At 42.1% G+C, this 22,080-nt stretch overlaps 1 protein-coding gene and 1 long non-coding RNA gene across 3 annotated transcripts in view; one reads left to right on the top strand and one right to left on the bottom strand.

Annotated features, from left to right (window-relative positions):
• Positions 1–22,080, top strand: part of WIPF1 (WAS/WASL interacting protein family member 1) — a 122,863-nt gene that overhangs the window by 20,278 nt on the left and 80,505 nt on the right. The gene's annotated exons all lie outside the window — the stretch shown is intronic.
• LOC122688291 lies at positions 99–22,058 on the bottom strand. Of its 2 annotated transcripts, none has more exons than XR_006339409.1 (5): positions 21,945–22,058; positions 17,933–17,998; positions 1,537–1,579; positions 1,143–1,290; positions 99–232 (listed from the first exon to the last, which is right to left on the bottom strand). It is a non-coding gene; the product is annotated as an uncharacterized LOC122688291 (long non-coding RNA). The 2 variants fall into 2 exon arrangements; XR_006339408.1 differs by having other exon boundaries at positions 1,143–1,293.

Consider the following 22,080-nt stretch of genomic DNA (forward strand, 5'->3'; position numbering starts at 1 on the left):
TGTTAAAATGAGGACTATTAATGGCTGCTTTCAAGATTCTCTGTGAAGTTGAATTGGGAAACATTGGCCAAGTGCTTTGAAGGGGAAAATGTTTTATTAGTTCCTTCTCTGCCAAGCAGCCCTTTACCGACGTTCCTCTTCTGAGCTCCTCCGGGGTTTTGGTAGGGGCTTTTGGTAGCGATTGGGTGGTAGATCTTGTCACTTGTAAGCTGGAGGCGCGGAGCATTTACTCCTAAATTTTGGTTAGGAGCGGTTAGGAGAGCAACTTTTCCTAGAACATGACCTTACTGAGAAAACCTCATCTGTGGTCCTGGTCCCCATAAATGGTCCTAAGGTCCTTATTTCCCCCTCCTTTCTCGCCACCCTTAACCTCAGTTCTTGGGAAAGAAGGTTACTGAAAAGGACATGTTTATAGAGAAATGCTTTTTGTTCCCCTTTCCGTCTGTCTCTTAACTTCTCTACTGCCTAATCCCCCACCAACGTTACCATTTAAAAATTAATCTGTAAAGCATATTAATTCTATTAATGTTATTCTTCCTAGAAATGAAATCTGAGTAATGAAAGCTCAATGAACATTTACCAATGCTTGCTAAAACTGTTGCATCAATGTTCTCATAACTGTCTAAGGTTATCACTTCCTAAATTTATCACTAAATTCCTAATTTTATCACTAAAATTATCACAGATAATTTTTCTGGAAAAAAACTCTCAAAATTGAGACAGTAGGCAGATGCATGCTGAAACTCTTAGTGGGGACCTCATTCTTTTTTGTTGCTCTTGCTGGGTCTCCAAGCACAGAGCCTTCTGGTCAGAGCAGCCCTCTCTTTCCTCTTCAGAGGGAGCATGTTTATGACTCTGGTTTACTTCATCTGGGATTGTTGCCGTGGAGGGCCAGAAATCAAGTATGACATGAAGAAAGAAACACTTCTGGGAACCTCACATGCCTAGCCGCCCTGTTTCAGGACACTCAGAAACTAGGGTTGTAATTCCACACATACGTTTCCCTCTTTGTGGAGTTTCCTGCCTGTTTTAAAGTAGCTAAACTTTGCCTCTCTGTAGAACCATAATCAGGAATATTTAAGCCCATCTCTGTAGATGCTAGATTCTCTTCAGCACTATTCAGAGAACTTCAACCGACCCACCTCCTGTCCATCAGGTGCTGAAAGTCTGAAACCACGCTCCAGGAGAAGAATTCCCGAGTGCAGGCCTGTTCCTGCCACCCCTGTGTGCAGTGTTAACTCGGGGCCGGGAAGGTGCCCTGTGCCAGCCAGGGTGATGCCACCTCCTGCTCTGCTGAGAAGATGAAGACCGTTCAGTTCACTTGTCCTTTCTCTCCAGGGCCTCCTTCCCCACCTAGGGTGGCCTCTTATCTTTAATGCAGCCGCAGCCACACCTACCCACACCCCAGGCTCCCAATGACCAGTACAGTTGAACCCGCCTCTCCAGGTCGGTCACCCCCAAACCTCCTCGCTCTTCTGCAGCCTGTTTTTGCTTCATCTCATCACTCACCAAACATTTGATCTCATTTGTACTCACTGTTGAAGCTTGCTGAAGGTGGGGTCCCTGTGGAATGTGTGTTCTAGAAGGGAGAAACAGCAAACAAGCAACTACTTAGATAGACTAGTGAATGCTTCAGTAATTAATTAATATTTAGATTAATTAGAAGTGATAAGGGTTATGGAAAAGGCTGACAGGTTGATGGGATGGAATGGTAGGAACGCTCCCTGAGGTACAGCTGGTCAGGGAACTTTATGGGAGTTGAGAGATGCATGACAAGGAGCCAGGCTGAGTATCTGGGGGGAAGCATGCGTCAGGCAAGGCTAAATGCAAAGGCCCTGAGGTGAGGACGAGCTGGACAGGTCCCAGGGAAAGAAAGAGAGCTGTGAGGAGAAGGGGGAGGATGAAGTCAGAGATGCAGGCCCAGCCAGGTACTCTAGAGGCTCGGATCTCATACGGTTTTAGCCCAGGGAGTGATACCACCTGATATGTGTTTCGGTAAAATCATTCTTGCTTCCATCCCATCTCCACCTGCCTTGGAGCTCCTGGCTGCACACCCTGACTCACCCCCCTTGTTGGGTAGGGTGCCCTCAGTTCTGCCCATTGCACTCTGGCCCTGGTCTAGGCACTGCCCCCCACCCCACCGTGCCTGCCGCCCAAGTTCAGGTAGTCCCAGCACCAGCTGACCAGCCGTGCCTGGGGACTCAGAGGATGGGTGAGTCAGTCTGCCCTGAGCTGGACTGAGCACTGGGCAGAGAAGAGAGCGAGGTGCTCGCTGGGCCGTGAGGCCCTGGACAGACTTCTCACCCCTTCTGCCTCAGTCCCCTCCTCTCTCAGGTGCTGTCCAGCCGTCAGCCGCAGTGGGCAGCAACACTGTCACGGTCACCACATCTGTTAGGCACTTGCTCTGTGCCGGGCTTAACGTGTATCACACTCACTCCTCTGAGATTGGCTCTGTTGCCATCCCCATTTTACAGAGGAGGAAACTGAGGCACAGAGAGGTTAAGTAACTTTTCCAGAGTCCCAGCTAGCGTGTGTGGTTGAGCCCAGGCTCACACTGGATGGTCTGATAGCCCCGTGCTCTTCAATCACTACGTTCTCCTGCTGCATGCAGTGGGCATGGCTGTTCCCTCCCACCATCTGACCTCCTGAACGAGGTCCTCGTCCAGAGTGGTCGGTCAGCCCAGGGTGCAGCCTCCCCAGACGCTCCCTGTGGGCACACTCGACTTCAAGCAACGGGCAGACCTGCTGAGCTCACCAAGTTCAGGTTGCGTCTCCAGCATCAGCTCAGCTGGCGCTCACTCCTCTCCAGGGTGAGCCCCACAGTCCTCTCTGAGTCCTTCTGTGAAAAGCTCCACCCTAGCCACATCCACCACCTGCCAAATAACACTCAGTAATAATAGTAGGAGCAAGTGTTTATGAAGCACTTCCTGTGGACCTGGCTTTCTTTTTATTCTTCTTTTACCAATGGAGAAACTAAAGCACAACTTGCTTAACGTCACAGAGCTAGTAAATGGTAGGACCAGAATTTGGACCCAGGCAGGTTGGCTCTGGAGACCCTTTAGAGTATATACTTCTTTATACTGAAGAATTCCCATCCCTGTGGTTTCCACATGGTGGTCCATACTCTATTCCTTGTAGCCACAGAATGGTCTAATCTTATTAACATAGGACAGACCTGTCAATATTTGAAGACAGTTATCACATCTCTTCTGGTTCCAAACCACCACGCCGAGCTCCCAAGGAGCAGTCCTACCCTGAGTCCCCCTCTTCCTCCCAGAAAAGCACAAAGAGTGCTTTATAATTCTCCATCCAAATCCAGATACTTGTGAGAGGCAAGGGAGTACAGTTAATTATTATGCTGGGACAACAGGCATAAATGTGGACTGTCCTAGGCAAACCGGGAAGTGGTTTACCCTGCCCCCAGGCCACAGCAGAAATGCTGCCACTTGGCGTGCCTTCTGAGCAGTCTGTTCAAGTGGATTATGGAGAAGTTGAGCTAACTTTACACAGATACACTGTTGACGGGAAATCAGGTTTCAGGAGCCTGCCATCAGTCAGACTTCTTGATGAAACAGTGTTGGATATAAGGTCAAGTCCCGAGGTTGCTCCTGTGACCCTGGATGAGTCACCTCCCATCCCGGGCTCACCGTTTGCTCATCTGTAAAATAGAGGTTGATAATCTGGAAGTCCCTTCTAGTTCTAAAACTCTGATCCCATGTCAATCTTCCCTACACAAGTAAAAGTGTAAGCTGTGTCTTTGAAGCCATGAACATAGAATGTGGAGGTTTTTAGCTCTTCTGCCAGCTTATTGAAGAAGGAAATGGCAATCCACTCCAGTATTCTTCCCTGGAAAATCCCATGGACAGAGGAGCCTGGTGGGCTACAGTCCATGGGGTTGCAAAGAGTCGGACACGACTGAGTGACTTCACACACTTTACTTACCAGCTTATTAGCCAAACCCCAAAGGTAGATTTTGAGAGTAAGAGCACCTTTTCTTGTCTGCTTTGGGGCTGTCAGTGAAATTGTGGTGAGCATTGTTTTCTTTAAATAAAGCTTTTCCTTCTAGACAGCCATGGATTTTTTTGATAGAAACATAGGAGACAGAAAATGACCTCCATAGAAAGTGCCTGTTGACTTACTGAGAAATTTCTTTATTTAAAAAAAAAAAATTTACATTTTATGTTTCCTAAAACCTGTGTCTCTGAAATAATTTCCAAGTGTTTTGACATAATTTATCCCATTAGATGCTCAAATGGCCGTGTAAGATAGGTGTCACCTTTGTTTTCTGGATATTGAAACAGAGGCTGAAGGATACAAAATGACTTGTCTGAGGACACACAGCTGGTTAGTAGCAGTGGGGCTGCAACTCAGATTTACATCCCCAGGATCCTTATAACAGGTGCAGCACACATAGTCTTTGCGCTGCACCAGTAGTTTTCAGTATTTGAATTTCTTAGCAGAGAACTCATTTTTCTCAAGCAGAAGGGAAGCTTCTCTGGATAAAGTAGGGTGTATCTGTCTTGCATGGTGTTCTGTGAGGGGATCCATGGAACCCCGAGCCCCCACAGAACATGGTTTGAACAACCTTGCACTTTTCCAAGGTGCCTCACACTGTTTTGCCCTTTGCAAGGATGTAGAATGCTTGTGGGATTCTTCATAATTTTGTTGTACATGAATTTGTTGCATTTAATAAGCTTACCTGTGGTTTTAAGTCATTTGATCAGACATTTGTGGGACTTGTGTCAGCTGTGTGGACACAGTCTTTGCTAGGAGATTTGACTCCCTCCTTCCCCACCCCATCCACATACTCCCCTAACCCTCCAAGGCTCAGTTATGGCCCTCCCCACCTTGTTTGTCCACTTTGCTCTGCTGAATCCCAGCCCCACCTGTACCACTTACAGACTCCTGTGTCCTTGCTGGATATGACTTGCCTTCCTTTGTCATTCATCCACCCACCCAATAAACACTTATTAACTACCTAGTAAATAAAATCACGTGAACAAGCCCAGCCTAGCAACTGGCACATAAGGAAAACGAGTTCCCTTCCCTACTACAAAGCATGGTACCCCTTCTTTCTTTGTGTCTGAGATGACTGCCTTCCCCATGACAATCTCCCAGGTCCCTTCTCTTGAGAAACCCTGTTGCTCTTAAGCCAGCCTTTTATCTTGAAGGTAAAAATGAGTTGCTTGGCTCATTTTCACTGCCTGCACATCCTGTCCTCTCTCCATAGTAAAAGCACAAGTCTATCTCCCACCAGAAGTTACTCCATAGAAGAGGGAAAGTTAGAGAACAAGCTTTTCATTCTCTGGGGTTGCTGGGTCGCAGGGAGCAGCCAAGTGACATCTATTCACAGAGCCCTCTTATCTAAGGGAAAAAAAAAAGAGAGTGGGAAATAGTTCCCATTTTTAAGTCTAGATTTTGCTCTCTCTCAGCAGTGTTTAAAAGGGGCTCATGCTCAGTTTCATCAACCGACAGAACATTTAATAAATGCTGAAGGTTTATGTTTATGCTGAAGGTTCTGTTTCTCTGACTTAGTGTCTGCAGCTTTGCAATCACTGGGAACTGATCCTTCTCTTTCTGAACATGTGACATTTAGGCCACCAGATTTTTCTTAAACCTACTTCTTCATTCTCTACCATGTAAGATTTATTAATTGGAGATAGTTTTGAAAGACATGATACATTGCAAAACATACATCGATAATTTTACCTACAAGAGATCATTCAGAAACATCAAAGCATTAATCCAGTATAAACTGTTAGAAAATATTTTTGACATTCTGCTTTTTGATTTTTGTGGAAGACAGATACTTGGCTTAGATCCTATTTCTTATATAACGATCCTTTTTCTTTCTGAAAGAGCAGTAATTATTAGAAGCAACAATCCAAAGTTCCACCAAGCTGCTATAAATTTAGCACTCTTTCTCTTCTTTCTGTATATCTACAGAGCTTTTAAAAATAATCTGGCCATATCCTGGGTTATGTAACAGTGCCTCAGCTGTCTCCGTGGGGCATCATTATAGTGTGTGAGTATATGTGTGTATGTAATTGATTGGATGCCTGGGCTAAAGTTATGGGTAACTGTTTTATTTCTACTGATCATTTTAGTTACTAGTCAAAATTGGGCATTTTGTTCTTTGGGTGATTTTTCATGCTGAACTGAACTGTTGCTGAAGTTGAACTGATGTTCAGTCCAACTAAGCTGGGAGCCCCCACAATGTTCTAGTCTGCCCTGAACACAGCAATCTCCATGCCCTCATCCATAGTTTTGGATCTGCACTACTGTAAGTAAGGGAAAATGGAAGAGCAGGATGGGTTGGCCACATACATGCTAGTTTCCATTTGTGTCTTAATGTTCACATCATATCCTTGGTTGGACTCCTTAACTTTAATGTCAGACCTGGAATCCTTTTAAAAAAAAAAAAGAAAGAAAAAGTAGGAAAATTTTTCTTTGGAAAATGTCTTAAAAACCAAAAAAAATGACAGAATAAAATTGTGATATATTCTAAATGGAAGCCGGTGGTGTGAGTTCCTCTAAATCCTTTTAATTTTCCACTCTTTTTTTTTTTTTTTTTGGATCTGCCTGTTAGAAATATTGACTTGTCATTGCATAAAATTTATTCTGTGAAATAATTTTGTATTCCCTTTCATTTATAAATTGAGTTTATTACAGTTATATCTTGGTATGTAACAAACCTCCCCAAAACGTAGTGGCTTAAAAGTGTCAATCATTTCATTGCTTGCAATTCTCCAATCTGGCTGGGCTCCACTGGGCAGCTCTTCTGCTGTTGTTGCTTATGGTCAGACGGGGGCTGCATTTAGATGGCAGGTTAGCCGGGGCAGAACTGAGCTGGGCTTTTCTTCTTCTCCAGGAAATGTCAGGACCTCTTACTTTCCAAGTGGCTTCTTCATGTGGTCTTTCCATATGGTCTCTTCAGCAGGATTGCTGGACCTTTTCCATGGTAGTTAGGATCACAAAAGCAGAAGCTTCCAGGCCTTCTTAAGTCTCAGACCATGACTAGCAGGTTCTGTACTTTCTTTTTTTTAAAAAAGCAAGTCACAAGTACAGTCCAGTTCCAGGAGAGGGGACTATACAAGGTGTGAATACCAGGAGCCAAGCTTCATTGGAGGCCACCATTCACTGGAGGCATACTCCATACACCATTCATTGGAGGCATACTCCCCAGGCAAGAGACAAGAGAAAACATGGCTCCTCTGTGGAACTGGAGAAGTTCTTTGTGGCTGGAGAGTGGAGTGTAGAGGGTAGAGTTGCCTGGGTGTGTTTGTGGGGGTGAGGAGGAGTCACACCTAGGGTTTGTGAAACAAAAGGCCCATGAAATAAGCAGGAGCCTCATCACATATTGAAAGCCTGGTAAGCCATATTAGGGTTAGACTTGGCTTCAGTTGTGATAGGAAGAGAACTGTAAGCAGATCTGCCTTTCAGAGAGATCATAGCTACATCATGCTGAGAATGGAAGGACCTGGGCCTGGAGACCTCAAGAAACTGTTCCAGGGCCAGGCAGGGGAGAGTGGTGGATGGCTCAGGGCATGACTCCAGGGATACTGAAAAGGAGAATCTACAAGTCTGGGTAAGTGGTTCATTGGTTATGGGAGTGAATGAAAGGGAAGAGGTGAGGGTTACCTTCAGGCTTTTGGCTTGGGCAGCCAGCCATCTGCTTCAGCAGGGAGCCCTGGAAGAGGGAAAGGGCTGGATCCCATTGGGGTGGGCTGGAAGGACCAAGGAGAGCCAACTGGAATGTACCAAGTTTGATTACTTTGGGGTTTAGTCCACTGCAAACCTTTTTCAGACTAATACATTGTGAGAACCTTGGGTGCTGCTTCTTCCTTCCTCCCCACCTCTCGCCCACCTTGTTGATTTCTCCTTCTCTCTTGTCCTCCTGTGGGGAAGAGAAGAATGACCAGGTCTGAGGCAGGAGTGTCCTAGGACATCACCTTCTTGAACCTTTCGTTCTTAGGGCAGTGGGTTGGGAACACTGGTGGTGGGGAGTTAGAGGATTTGCGGTTGGTGACTTGCTGAGAACAACGCAAATCACAAGTTGAGAAGTGCAAAGGCAGAGGGATTTGGGATGAAATTGGAAAAGGAGAAGAGAAAAAAAGCTCTTCAGTTAAGGCAAGGAAAATTAATCATTTGTGGAGGAAATACAGAACAGAATAGAAAAAGCAAAGAGAAAGAGACGGCTCCACAGCTATGACCTCTGTCATAGAAGACTCTAGAATCTTGTTCTTTCATGTAGCCTTTTCACATCTGCATTCTAAAAGTTAGAAAAGCAACATAAACCTTTTTCTCGAAAGCCTCAGTGGGTCTTCAGGCAAACATTCTTGTTATATAAAAAGGAAAATGAGTAGTTAATCCATAAAGGTAACCTCTAGTCCTTTTGTGGAAGAAAAGGAATTTAAGAAAAGGACCTGCATACAAACCATTAGAGTAAATTTTTTAAAAAATTGTTGTCTGTTCTCAAGCAATCTGACAGAGAAATATCTGTAGCCTGAGAGGATGGGGAGAGAGCATGTCCTTGTGATCAATTTTTAATAAACATAAATGGTGTAATAAATTATGCATGGGGGAGTGGTATAAAGCATTAAACAATGGAGGATAAATAATTTAAATGATTAAAAACTGCCTCTGTCATTTATTTGATGTATGAGAACTCTCTGAACTTTCTCTTCAAGGAAATAGAGGAGGATTTTTTTTTAAGGGGACTTTTCAAAACACATTTTTTTTAAAGGAAAATCAAGTGATGATCTGCCAGGAGATGGTGTTGACCACAGAAATGCTGATTTCCTTGATCCGGTATCTTATGCTCATTTGATAAATACGTGAGTTGTGCCTTGCTAGTGGATTGTATTCTCTTAGGTTGATCAATGGTAGAGGCACTGTCCATCTTCTAGAAGCCTGAGACTCCAGATCTCTTTCCAGGTGTCCAGAGAGATGTGGTCTGGGTGGTGGAGTACAGTGTCTTACACAGTCTTATACTTACAGGATTCTGGGAAGAAGGGACTATCTCTGCATATTCAGTGCCTCAGGTAAACTTCCATTTCCATCCCCAAATTAGTGTAACTGGATGAGTTCTAACCAAAGACGTGTTGACCAAGTGTTTACACACCCCCCTTCTTATGTACCGCTCATCTATGGTTTAGGGGAGCCACATTCATCAAAAGCACCATATTATACCAGGCAGTGGCTGCGAGCATAGGTATTAGGATCAAACCCAATCTGGGTGTGAACCGCTCTCTACTACTCACAAGCTGTTTCACCTTTGTCGGGTTAGTTAACATCCCTGAAGCGTAATTTCTTTATTTGTAGAATGGGTTCAGTAATACCCCAAAGTACTGTGGCACATTAAATGAGATACAAATGTCAGTAGCTTAGCTTAGCTTAGCTCAGTGTCTGTGACATACTAAATGCTCAATACGTGTTTATTGTTAACTAGAGAATTATGTATTGAGTATTTGTTTTCTAGTCTCAGAGCAGTGTGAAATAGACCAATAGAACTAGGACAAAAAACTGTGAACTTAACAAATATCTGCACCTAATCTGAATCAAAGATCATAAGTTGTGGTCTAAGAGCCTTTTCTGAAAAGTGCAGTATTTTATAAAAAATTGAACTCAGATATCTTAAGGACACATGTGCTCCAATTAACCCCAGTCTGCAGTATTACCATTGGCTTTTACTTCTCTACCTGCTCTGATAGAAACTTAAAATTTGCCACCTCAAGCTGAAAAGTTAGTTCTATAAAGTTAAATTGGTTTTAACTTAGTTTCCATAAGTGTTTTAATATAACTTGGGGCATCTGATTGCTATAAAACCTATATGGAAATAGGGGGAAATGTTTTTGACCCAACTGAATAATTTTTATAAAATTAAAGGCAAAACAAGCCAACAAATCTGCCTGTTGTTATTCATTGTTGTTATTCCAACAATTCCAAAAATACTTTGTTGCTGTTCCAAATTAATATTTACCTAACACCCAAGAAGGCATTATATTACAATTGAGAAACTGATTATTTAGAAATACAGTTGCAGCCATTTGTGGTTTTAATTCTGAAAACATACTTGCTGATCAATAAAAGTTCAAGTCCCAAATGTTGTTGTACCAGACACAGGAAACTGAAGACTCATTGTAGATATTTGAAATCATGGCTACAGGTATGCTGATGCTTCTTCCAGTGAGAGGTGTGTCTGTGTCCTTTCCTTTGACTCTGGTGGGGAAAGGGGATTGTACTTTGACCAAGAGAGGAAGACAGAGTGGCTGCATGTGACTTGCAAGGTTAGATCATAAAAGGCTGTCAGTTCAGTCGCTCAGCTGTTTCCAACTCTTTGCGACCCCGTGAATCGCAGCACGCCAGGCCTCCCTGTCCATCACCAACTCCCGGAGTTTACTCAGACTCATGCCCATCGAGTCAGTGATGCCATCCAGCCATCTCATCCTCTGTCATCCCCTTCTCCTCCCGCCCCCAGTCGCTCCCAGCATCAGGGTCTTTTCCAACAAGTCAACTCTTCGCATGAGGTGGCCAAAGTATTGGAGTTTCAGCTTCAGCATCAGTCCTTCCAATGAACACCCAGGACTGATCTCCTTTAGGATGGACTGGTTGGATCTCCTTGCAGTCCAAGGGACTCGCAATAGTCTTCTCCAACACCACAGTTCAGAAGCATCAATTTTTTGGCGCTCAGCTTTCTTCACAGTCCAACTCTCACATCCATACATGACCACTGGAAAAACCATAGCCTTGACTAGATGGACCTTTGTTGGCAAAGTAAAGGCCATACTTCAGCCTTATTGGGAACACTTGCTTTTGGAGGCTTGAGCCACTAAGTAAGGAGTCCAACTAGATGCTAGAAAGGCCAGATGTAAGTCTTGGTGAGCCCATCCTTCAGCTTTCACAGCCTTGCATCAGACATAAATGAAGCGGTCACGGAAGTGGACTCTCTAGCTCCAGTCTTCTCTTGCCCTCAGTCTATCAGTGATCCCAGCTAAGACCACAGATGTTATGAAACAGAGAAGAGTTGTCTCCATCATGCCCATTGGAAATTCCTGACCCATAGAATTCTCGGGGATAATGAAATGGTTGTTTTATGAAGCTGAGATTTGGGCTCATTTGTTACACAGCAGTAGATAACTAGAGCACTCACCCACCAAGGTGGCCTGGCGATATAGCTTGGGTAGTTACTGTGTCACACCATTGTGTTTATAGGATCTTGACTGTAAGAACCGCCTGGTCCCATCAAAATGTACCATGTTGCTGCTAGGTTTTTTCCATAGAAGAAAAACGTGGGGGAGTGAGCTAATCAGTTAACAGATATGTGTGCAATGTAATAGTTTGCTCAGGAGAGTATGTTACTATTTTTCATTTAGCAATAAGTTCATGTCACCACCTCTAAGTAGAAATAGCAGCTTTCTTCCATGATGATGAATTAGGCAATGCATTAGAAAGCACTTAGGATTTCTTTTTTTTTTTTTTTTTTAAAGGTAACACTGTTGATACACATAAACACTTAATGTCATAATTATTATATTTTAGGTTAATGGATAGTGCTAGTAGTTTGTGCTATTAAGAGCATTTACAAAGCAGTCTGCGCGTATATAGGAAAATTAGGCTATTAGGGCCCAAGGTAACTAGTGCTTCAGAAGCAGCTGAACTGTAATAATAATCTTAGTACTTATATTTACATTCAGTTTAGTGGTCTTTTCATGAACAGATAAATCCATTTGAATTTTGAAAATCACGGTATGGCAGATCACAGGCCATATCCCTTCTGAAAGGCTGTGTGGATAAATCTTTATTTTTTCTAATTGTTGTCTTTTCAGCTCAGCCTACAACAGAGAAATTCAGCTCTTGTGGGTCAGAACTCATGTTTCTAGATCAGAGGGAGCAAATTCACAGCACATGAGATGCCAGGAAACTAGGCTGTCCATATACACATAAGTTCACCATAGTGCTAATCTCATCCTCATGGCTGTTTGGCCATCTCATGCGAGTTCTTATGGCAGGCCCCTGCTTAGCCATTCCTCATTGTCCACCCGTCTGAAGGTAGCCCATGGGCACCTTGGACCAGAATAGTGGTCACCAGCACAGGATGGTTGAAGATAGATTGGTTGCCTTCTATTTGTCAAAGACTTTCTGTCTTGCTTGGCTTCCTATTTCTCTGTTAAAAATATTGTCAGGAGGTATACTGCTTATGTTTAGTCCTAGAAAGAAAACTGAGAAGCTAAGGAGTTTAATTCTTTTTGAGAAGAGCAGTTGAGATGGTATTATGATTCAGTAAAAGTAAAAGGTTCAAGAAGCACTAGTACAGGAGATCATGGGAGGAGGGACAGAGGGAGTTTTATGTCCAGTTTTGCCTTAAGATATATAAATTACTAGGCAGGTTAGCTTAGAATTGGAATCAGCATTTTTCATTTTGAAGTTTTCATACTTTGTGCATACATGGAGTAGACTGTTTAGAAAACTAGTGAACTAGACTGTGTATTTGAGAATGAGGGATTCCGCTCTTCGTTGTTGGGAGGCAGTGATCTTTCATTCATTCAGTAAACCCCTGCAAGGTGCCAAACCCATTTCTCTCCTCCGACCCCCAGGTGGACTGGTAAGAGGGGTCAAGGGAACCGGTGGTCCAGTGGAGGGAGCAAGCCTCTACTGGGAGGGTCTGGAAGGAAGAGGCTGACCTTTAACCAAGGCCAAGATTGGCTTCACAGGAGACAGAACACCTTTCTCTCAGGTTCTTATTGCCTGAAGTGTCAGTCTACTTCAGAGACATACTGAGAGATGGAAAGTCATTTCTTTATTTCAGTACATATTGTTCCATATTTTTTTTTTAAGACTGTGGTGGGGAGCATTTCATTAGGACATTTTCATGTGTTAAGATAGTCATTAATCTCTCCGTGAGCCTAGCTGCTCCTCTTTTCCTTTAAAAGCAGTGGTAATGTTCCAGACTTCCTTTTAAAAGACATGAAATTATCACAGGTACTGGGCCACAATAAAAGGGTTGGTTTTTTTTTTTTTTCCAAAACTCTGTCTCAAATCTTTACTTCATCCTTTGGTGTAAGGAGAACATGAGGGAAGGATGCACCAGAAGGCATGGTGGCTTATAACTGAGCCTCGATGTCACTGCAGCAGCAGAGTTTCTGAGCTGCTGTTGTCAGGACGAGGAACCACAGTGAGATAAAGATATCTGTGGTCGAGCAGAGTTCAGTGAAGTTTACAATTGTGTCTAAGGTAGAAACTCCCTCCATTGGGAATTACTCTTGATCACTGGGGGTGGACCTCCACATGAAGCGGTCGGCTGCCATTTGTGAGCCCTGGCATGTGAATGATACATGTTTTTGAAGACTGGTACTACACCCAGCATGGCATGCCAGTGACAACCATAGCTTCACAGCTTTCATGTCAAGAGAGATTGTACAGAATGGTGAGTGAAATGGCTGTCACTGTGTATTTATTTTTTCTTTCTCTTTCAAGCATAAAGAGTTGGATTTCTGTAAATAAAATATATCTGTTATGAGAACTTAGCGAATGAGAAACATAACCCCAAGATGTGTCTGTGCACTGTTAGCACAGTTTGGTAGTGGATTCCTGGATTTTTTTTTTCTTTACAATTTGGATAGCAACACAGTTTATCATTAATGACAGCCCAGGATGGTACTGGTGTTGCCTTGCTTTATTTGTTTTTATTTTTGTAACCTTAAATGCTTGTCTTTAATCAAGCTAAATGAATTATCTTTAACCTGAATTTATACATTTAGTGGTACATTTAGTAGCACACTATTGGTCACAACTTATCTGCCCCCTGCATATTCCTTATTGCTTAGGAAGGTTTTACACCTATTAGGTTTTACACCAATTTTACACCTATTTGCTCCTAGTTAGTAAAAATTTCAGTGTATTTTGATGAATATTACAGTTCATGGTGGTCATTTTTTCAATAAAAAGGGAAGTATAATTTATTAAAACAAAAACTATAATGAGTTCATTGTGATATTCGATTAATTCCTATTCTGCCTCCACTTCCATCAGTGTTATTAATGATCCACTGTGTCCTAAGGGTAAAATGCAGTTTATATAAGATGTTCAGCAAACATTTCAATAAACACACTACTGTTATTAGATAAAGAGATGTTTGATCATTGTTGTACATCAATTTATGCTTGGAAGTTAATTAGTAGTTGCTATGTGGTTTTCAGTGCAGTAAGTATGTCATTGAGAGATGTGCAACAGTAATTCAGCAAATGTCTGACCCTTTGTGACCCCAAGAACTGTAACCCACTGGGCTCCTCTGTCCATGGGGTTATCCAGGCAAGAATACTGGAGTGGGTTACTATTTCCTCTTCCAGGGGATCTTCCTGACCCAGGGACCAAACCCACGTCCCCTGCATCTCCTGCATTGGCAGATAGATTCTTTACCACTGAGTCACCAGGGAAGCCCAGTTCAACAAACAGCACCTTGTTTTTATTTTAGGTACTTCCCAAAGCACCAGTTTTATTTCTAGACAAAGAAAATAATAGATAATGGTATATACAATGCATTGTTATTCAGAATGAATGTAAATATTAATAGAATCTTGAGAGATGTTTATCATTTGAAAGGTTACCTCATTTATAGAATTATGTAATTCAGCCTGTCTGTAGCCACTTCAAAATCCAAATCATAATCCAGTAAATATGTGATAAACACATGTGCTTGGGTTTGATGTTGCTCAGCTGGATATGACCCACACTTTAATTGTAACCTGAATAAATCCGGAGGCACTACATGGTGCAGATCCTGCTTAGAGTCTCATTCAAAGAAAACATCAGAAAGCCAGATAGCCTTGAAGAGTGACGTATCTGTTTCATCTAAGTTTTTCCAAAAGGCATGGCTTAAAAGTGTTAGACTTCGCACCACATAAACAGCTTCTTCAAAATCCTGTGTAGCCATCTGTTCCTCTCCCTCCCTACAGTCATAGCCATTTCTAAGCATCTCTTTCTCATCCACATAGTTTTTCACTGGTTACAAAATCTTCATCATTAAAAAACAAAATTAATGGAGATGTAACTCACAAACCATTTTCCTCATTTTTTGATCAGACACAAATACATCCAACTCTTCCAAATTTAGAAGCATAAATGCTACTCCACTTCCAGGCTTCCTATTCTACTTCCTGGCTGGACTGTGCCTCTCTAGGATGACTGGAGGACCTGTAACTCCACTGCCCCTGATTTCTGAAGATCTTTTATTTCCTGCTTACACAGCACCCAGAGATAAAGCCCATTGCTTGACTCTGATTACATTTCTTATGAGAAGTTCTAATGTAGAATTTCCTAATAAGATTTCCACCTACTAACACCAATAGTAGCCACAATTTATGCACTGCACTGGCTCAGCTCTTTGAATGCATGGTCACACTCAGTACTCAGAAAGTTATCTCCATGTTACAGATGAGTAAACTGGGCCCCAAACAATAAAGTATTTCACTGCAACTAGTAAGTAATGGATCCGGGATTTGAGCCCATGTAGCTTGATTCCAGAATCCTTCCTTTTAGGAGTGACGTGAGCTTGTTTACCAATTCTGCCCTATTCTATATGCTGTTAAATGTGGAAGAGAGGGTTACATCTGAGTAGGAAGATTGTACAAATAGGCAATTTGCTGTTCTCCTGATCCTATGTTATGTATTGTGTAGGGAAAATACAAATCCTGAATTGGGGCTACAAATCTGCATAAAACCCACTCATAATCTCTCACAATAACCTTGGTTCACTTTGGAATTTTAAGATTGCCTTGCATTCTTTTTTTCACTATTCAGCCTAAAAAAATGGAGCAACAAATGTGTGAGAGGGTCTTGGTTCTCAATACTGTCTGCCACCTCTGGCGTTCTGTATTTATAGGCTTCTTAAAACTCATCCTAGGTGAATGGCAAGGCTTTCTTTGTGTTCCTATCCAGTCTCTTTATGAGTAAGGGAGTTTGCCATATCTTTTCAATGTTTTGATCAATAACAAAGATGAGTGAGGGGCCTAGTTATTTGGAATTAAATTGCGGCTGCTGCTGCTGCTAAGTCACTTCAGTCGTGTCCGACTCTGTTTGACACCATAGACGGCAGCCCACCAGGCTCCCCCGTCCCTGGGATTCTCCAGGCAAGAACACTGGAGTGGGTTGCCATTTCCTTCTCCAATGCATGAAAGTGAAACGTGAAAGTAAAGTCGCTTAGTCGTGTCCAACTCTTAGCGACCTCATGGACCACAGCCTACCAAGGCTCCTCGGTCCATGGGATTTTCCAGGCAAGAGTACTGGAGTGGGGTGCCATTGCCTTCTCCGGGAGTTAAACTGCATGATATTGTAAAGGGCCAGTTTGTTTGTCGATATCAGGCCCTATAGTATGCCAAAGAATGACTCTTCAATTACATTACAAGGACATGATCAGATGTACCAGAGTGCAGTGCATCAGCAAGAGAACTTTTTTGACCTTTCTTCTTCCTTGTAGCTGTTCCTAGGACTCAGAAATGTGGTGCATGGTGTCTTTTTGCTTGATTGCTAATAAGGAACGCCTTTGGCATGACATAATGCTCCAGAAGTCACTCGGGGTCAGTGTAGAAACAGTTGTTCTAGGTCTAGCTGGATTGTTTGACCTACATCAGGACGCACTGACTACCAACGGTGTACCTCGCTGCAGTTTCTCTTTGTACACCATGCATGTGGTGTGCAGGGGTTTAGCTTTCTCTGAGACAGAAGTTTTGATGTAAGACTTCCCTGCTGATCCAGTGGTGAAGATTCTACACTCTCAATGCGGCGGGCATGAGTTCAATCTCTGGTCAGGGAACTGCAATGCCACATGCCAACAAAAAAAGAAGTTTTGGTATATATTGGAAATGACACTGGACTTGCAGTCAGAAGCTTTGGGTTTAAATCCCAGTTCTATCACTTACTTACTTTTTGAACAAATCCCTTCACCTCTTGGAATCCCTTAGTCTCCCCTTTTGTATTTTGAGAATACTTAAAAAAGATTTGCTTCATAAAATTTTATGTGGCTAAATTAATTTTTTAAATATGTTAAGTTAGAACAGAAATGCTCTTTTAAGGTATTTAATCACTTCTTTGTGATTCAAACCAGGATCTCAGTCCAGTAAACTGAAAGTTAATAATGGCAAGTCTTCAAACAGTTGTTTCACCTTTATCCTTATTGCTTCCCTCCCACTGGGATTCTCCATAAAAAAGTAATTATGGAATCTTAATGTTAACCTTTATTCAAACACATGCACAAATAGAAACACATACAAAGAATACCTGCTTAGGTATTTTATGGCCAGAATTTTCCCCATCACCCTTTCACCTATATCAAAGTTTTTTAAAAAGTGGAAAACACCTTGTTTTTAGGAGAGAAGGGGTGGATTCTTATTGATTACTGAGTTTTTTTAACTAGACACTAAGAAACTGAGAATTCTAGCCCCCTGAGCTGGTCTAGCAACATTATTTTCTCATTTGGATTTCTCATGTCTTTCAAGGATACATTTACGTTCCTGTGGTCTTACTTTGGTGCTCTTATCTAATTCTAGGTTAGATTTCTCAGCTGATGGTGACTTCTAGTGATTGGAAGTGAGACAGCAGGAAGCTCACCTTGAGAGCCTCCCTTTTACAGATCTCTAAAGTGCCCACATATCTGAGTCCAAAATTCGCACAGGCATTCCTCAGCATGCTCCTGGCTACATCCCAACCACTAGGTTCTTGACTGCCCCTCTACCCACATTCATCCACATGATTTGTGAAAGCTTATAGCCAGTTCTTGTTGTTGGAAGCAGAGAGGGAAGTGAACGGAGACCTGGCCACATACTCGTTAGAAGAGTTTCTAATGCCTGTGTAGTGTTATTCCCATATACACAAAATTTATTATTGTTATTGACATGAACCTACCATTAAATTTCCCAAAACAATGGACTGACCTTACCGATTAACAGGATCTTACTATTGCAGTTCTCTGATGTTCACCAAGAAAGGGTACATGTATTTTAACCTGTAGAAAAAAAGTATAATAGGGAGGATTTCTAAACCATTAGATATTAAAACACACCTACAGAGCCAGGGGTGCTACAATAATATAAATCATAGTCAGCAAAGATCACGAAAAAGGGAACAAAAAAACCAAAAAAGCAATACAACAGAATATATATGATAAAATGGCAAGCATAAGATAAGCATACAACGGTAAATGTGATTCAGTCACATTTAAATCCCTCTATTAAAATAAGATTGATTAAAAAGATATTCTAGCTAAATGCTGTCTTTAGAAGTGTTTGTATACCAAAATTACACAGAAAGGCAGAAAATAAAGGGATAGGTTGGTGAATTCTAACAAATAAAAATAGGAGTGTTAATATTAACTCTAAAAAGTGTAGGATTAAATGTAAAAGAAATATTGAACAAGATATAAAACAAAAGATATTTATCAAACAAGATAACAATAACAATAACAATGCTTCAATAACAATGAAACTTTAGGTACTGAACATTTAACACTGAATTGGATAAAGCAAAATCTGTGAAAAATACAAGCAAAATAATGCAAATTAAAAATATACATGAAATAAAAATTTAAAAACACAAAATTTTCCATAATCATAGTGGGAAACTTTAACAAAATACTTTCAGAATTTCATCAAGCAGACAGAATTAAGTAGGAACAAAAGATCTAGATAACAGTTATTAACCTAACCCCCAAAATAGGAAATATATGCAGTTTTTCAAATGACCATGGATAACTTCAAGAATTGATGAAATACTACACCACAAAGCAACTTAAACTAACCAAAAAGTAGACATATAACAAAAACATAGCATTGAAAGTTACACAGGATGGCTGTTACCTCCACCTCCATCTGAGCACTTGGAAACTGAGATATGATCCTTTTAAATAATTTTTGGATCAAAAAGGAAATCACTACTGCAACTATAGGCTATTTTAAAATTAACAGTGTAAATAGAGTACATTGAATTATGGAGGATTATACTAAAAATATAGTTAGATAAAAAGTTAAGCCAAAGGACAGAAAAACAATAAAATAAGTTTAAAATTTAAGAAGCTAATAACTGAAAAATAAAACAATAATGTAGGGGGAGGGAAATTATGAAGCTTAATTGTTTACTTTTATTAGAAAAATTGTGAATTTTTTCCTAATAAAAAATTTGATTAGCAGTAAGGCAGAAGTGCAGAGTTAACAGGATAGTTGCTGGAATGAGGCAGAGTTTGTGGGATAAAAGACATTGTCCCAGGGTCTTCCCTGGTGATCCAGTGGTTAAGAATCTGCCTTGCAATGCAGGGGACACAGGTTTGATTTGTGGTTGGGGAACTAAGATCCCACATGCTGCATGATGTGGCCAAAACAAGCAAAAGACATTGTTTCTGTCCTCACTGTCAGTTAACTTTGGATGAGATGAAAAACATGTGCAAAAACTAATTAGAGAATAGGACTATATTCAATAAAGTGCCCATTTGTGAGTTATAGATGGTAAACCATCTATAGCAAAGAGTAGCAAACAGAATATTGATAGGAGAATGTCAAAGGAACAAGGAGCCCACTGAAAGAGCTCCCACCAGCCAAAGGTGATTAATCTGAGCAACAAAGTTAGTAAAATTGTGTTGAATTATAACCCAAAGTATGAAATGAATATCTGTGAGACCATACTGATATAACAAATGACTGAAAATATATGGGGAGAAGTGATAAGTCTTCTGTGCAGAAAAATTCAAAATAATTTATGTAGATACTCCACCCTCAAGCTTTCCTCTCCAAAGTATAACAGTATAGAAGAGGGTGAGGAGCAACCTTCTGTGGAGAATCATGACACACATTACGTTGGGTGATCAAGGCCGTGATCAACAGTGTTAAATTATGTTGACAGTAAATATGCATGATGTCATGTGATTAAAATGGCACTTTACCTCTGTGGTCTTCCTCTAAACAACCCAATCACCCTGTCTTATGATGAGAAAAACATTAGACAAATCCCAGTTGTGGAACCTTCTACAAAATACCTGACCTTAGAACTGTCAAGATCATCAAAACCAGGGAAAGTCTGAGAAACTGTCACAGCTAAGAGGGGCCTAAGTAGGTGCGATGACTAAACATAATGTGGTATCCTGGATGGGATTTCTGGGACAGAAGAAGGACATGGGGAAAAATTAAGAAAACCTAAATAACCTATGGTCCTTAGTTAATAATACTCTATCAGTTTTGGTTTCTTAATTGCTATTTATCTGTCATACTAAATGTAAGATTTTAATATCAGGGAGCTTGGGTACAGAATGAGAACCTGACTATCTTCTTGATTTTTCTGTAAATCTCCAACTGCTCTAAAAGACAAAGTTGTTAAAATTCTTTTAATGCCTAAACAGAAAAAACAAAAATCATGGACAGGAGGCCAGGTTAGGGAATTTTAAGGGAAATTATAATGTATTTTGTTGAGACCGTTGAAAATTCCACACAGAGCGTGATTGAAGTAGAACATATGTAACTGCTTAGTTTAAAAAAATGGAACTGGCAGCTTAGCCCAGAATGTGACACTTCTAAAAATATTCAAGTCGATTCATTACTATTTATCATCCATGGAGTATTTTGTTTTTCCAAGATGGCAAAGTTTTACCATTATTCTTATTTTAAAGTGATGGCTATGCTTTTAGCCATGTTGACTCAGATGGCTAATCTAACTGTACAGTTCAGTCAGAAAACCAGCCATCAGCTGTCAGAATGGTAAAAACAGTTATGTGTGTTTTCAAAGCCAGAAAGGCACTCATGTGGTGAGACTGCAGAGTTTCGTGTTATCCAAAGTCCTGACTCCCAGGATCCGTTTCCTCACTTGGTGTTCTCACATGGAAAACTTCTTTGGGGAATTATAGGGTCATATTTTCAAGACTTGGAACAGTGAGCTTGTCTACAGTTACCTTTCTAAAAAACAACCAAAAAGAAAAAAATCCCTTTAAAAGCATTTTTTTTTTTTAAAGAATTACACCAGGGTAGCCAAATAGAAACAGTCATTGGGGTTTCTGCACTGAGTCAAGTTGTATAAATTACACACTATTTTCCCCTTGGTCCAGGACATTGTTTCACTTCCACACACCACTGCCTGCATCCATAAATTCCAGTATGTTGGACCTCCAGAAAGCTCGAGGAATTATAAAAGGAGAGAGGAGGGTACTGACCACAGGGACAAGCAGGCTAGAATGGCACCCTTGAGCTTCCTGCTTGGTCCTGCCTCAGCTCTGCTCCAGGCCTCGCCCCTGTTGGGGGTGCAGAGGGGCACTCTCCCTGTTGCTCTTGGCAGGCCAGCATCAGGGCCCCCAAAACCAGGGCTCACATGCCCCTAGGAACCCCATCCATCCCACAGGAAGATGAAGTCAACCCTTTCAGGAGAAACCAAAAGGCTGGCATATTTTGGAGACCAGCAAGGGGAAAATGTATGCCCGTTATGTAGCCCTGGGAGGCAGAGAGTACCATGGCTTTGTTTGCTGAACCCAAAGTTAGGGCACACCGTCTGACAGCAGGACTAACTAGACTGGACGTGAACTTGGGACTGGCCCAGGATACTCAGGCTGAGTGGCCCCTGTGGCTGCAAGGTGCAGAAGGACGTGAGCCAGGCCCTGGGTGTGCTGTCCGCGCTGGCGCCCTCCAGAGAGGATCCTGGGGACGCCCTGGGTGCAGCGCATGGCCGCCCTTCCTCAGCAGTCCCCAGGGTGGTGGCACTGGGCCCATCCTGGTGACAGGCCAGCGCCCAAGCTCCAGGCTCCACCGTGAGCTGGCTGCCCTTCCCAGGTGCCACCCTGCCCCAAGGCGGGGCTACCCAGGGACCCAAGAGCCTCAGTCTGTCCCTTTCTCCCCCTCCTTAGGGCATCAGAAGAGCCAGGAGCCCAGACACCACTGTCCCCTGCCTCCCCCACCCCATCCCCTTGCTTCTCTCCTCTTTACCTGAGCCCTGGGGATGTCTGAGGCCAGCTGGGGACCCCTGTGGGGACGCAGCCATTTCTTGAGACACAGGGTTACCCCAGCATGAAGTAGGCAGGGAGACGATCTTATCACATGTCTCTGACCGCTCCTTGAACGA

This window comes from Cervus elaphus, chromosome 33, assembly GCF_910594005.1.
Source record: "Cervus elaphus chromosome 33, mCerEla1.1, whole genome shotgun sequence".
NCBI lineage: Eukaryota > Metazoa > Chordata > Mammalia > Artiodactyla > Cervidae > Cervus > Cervus elaphus.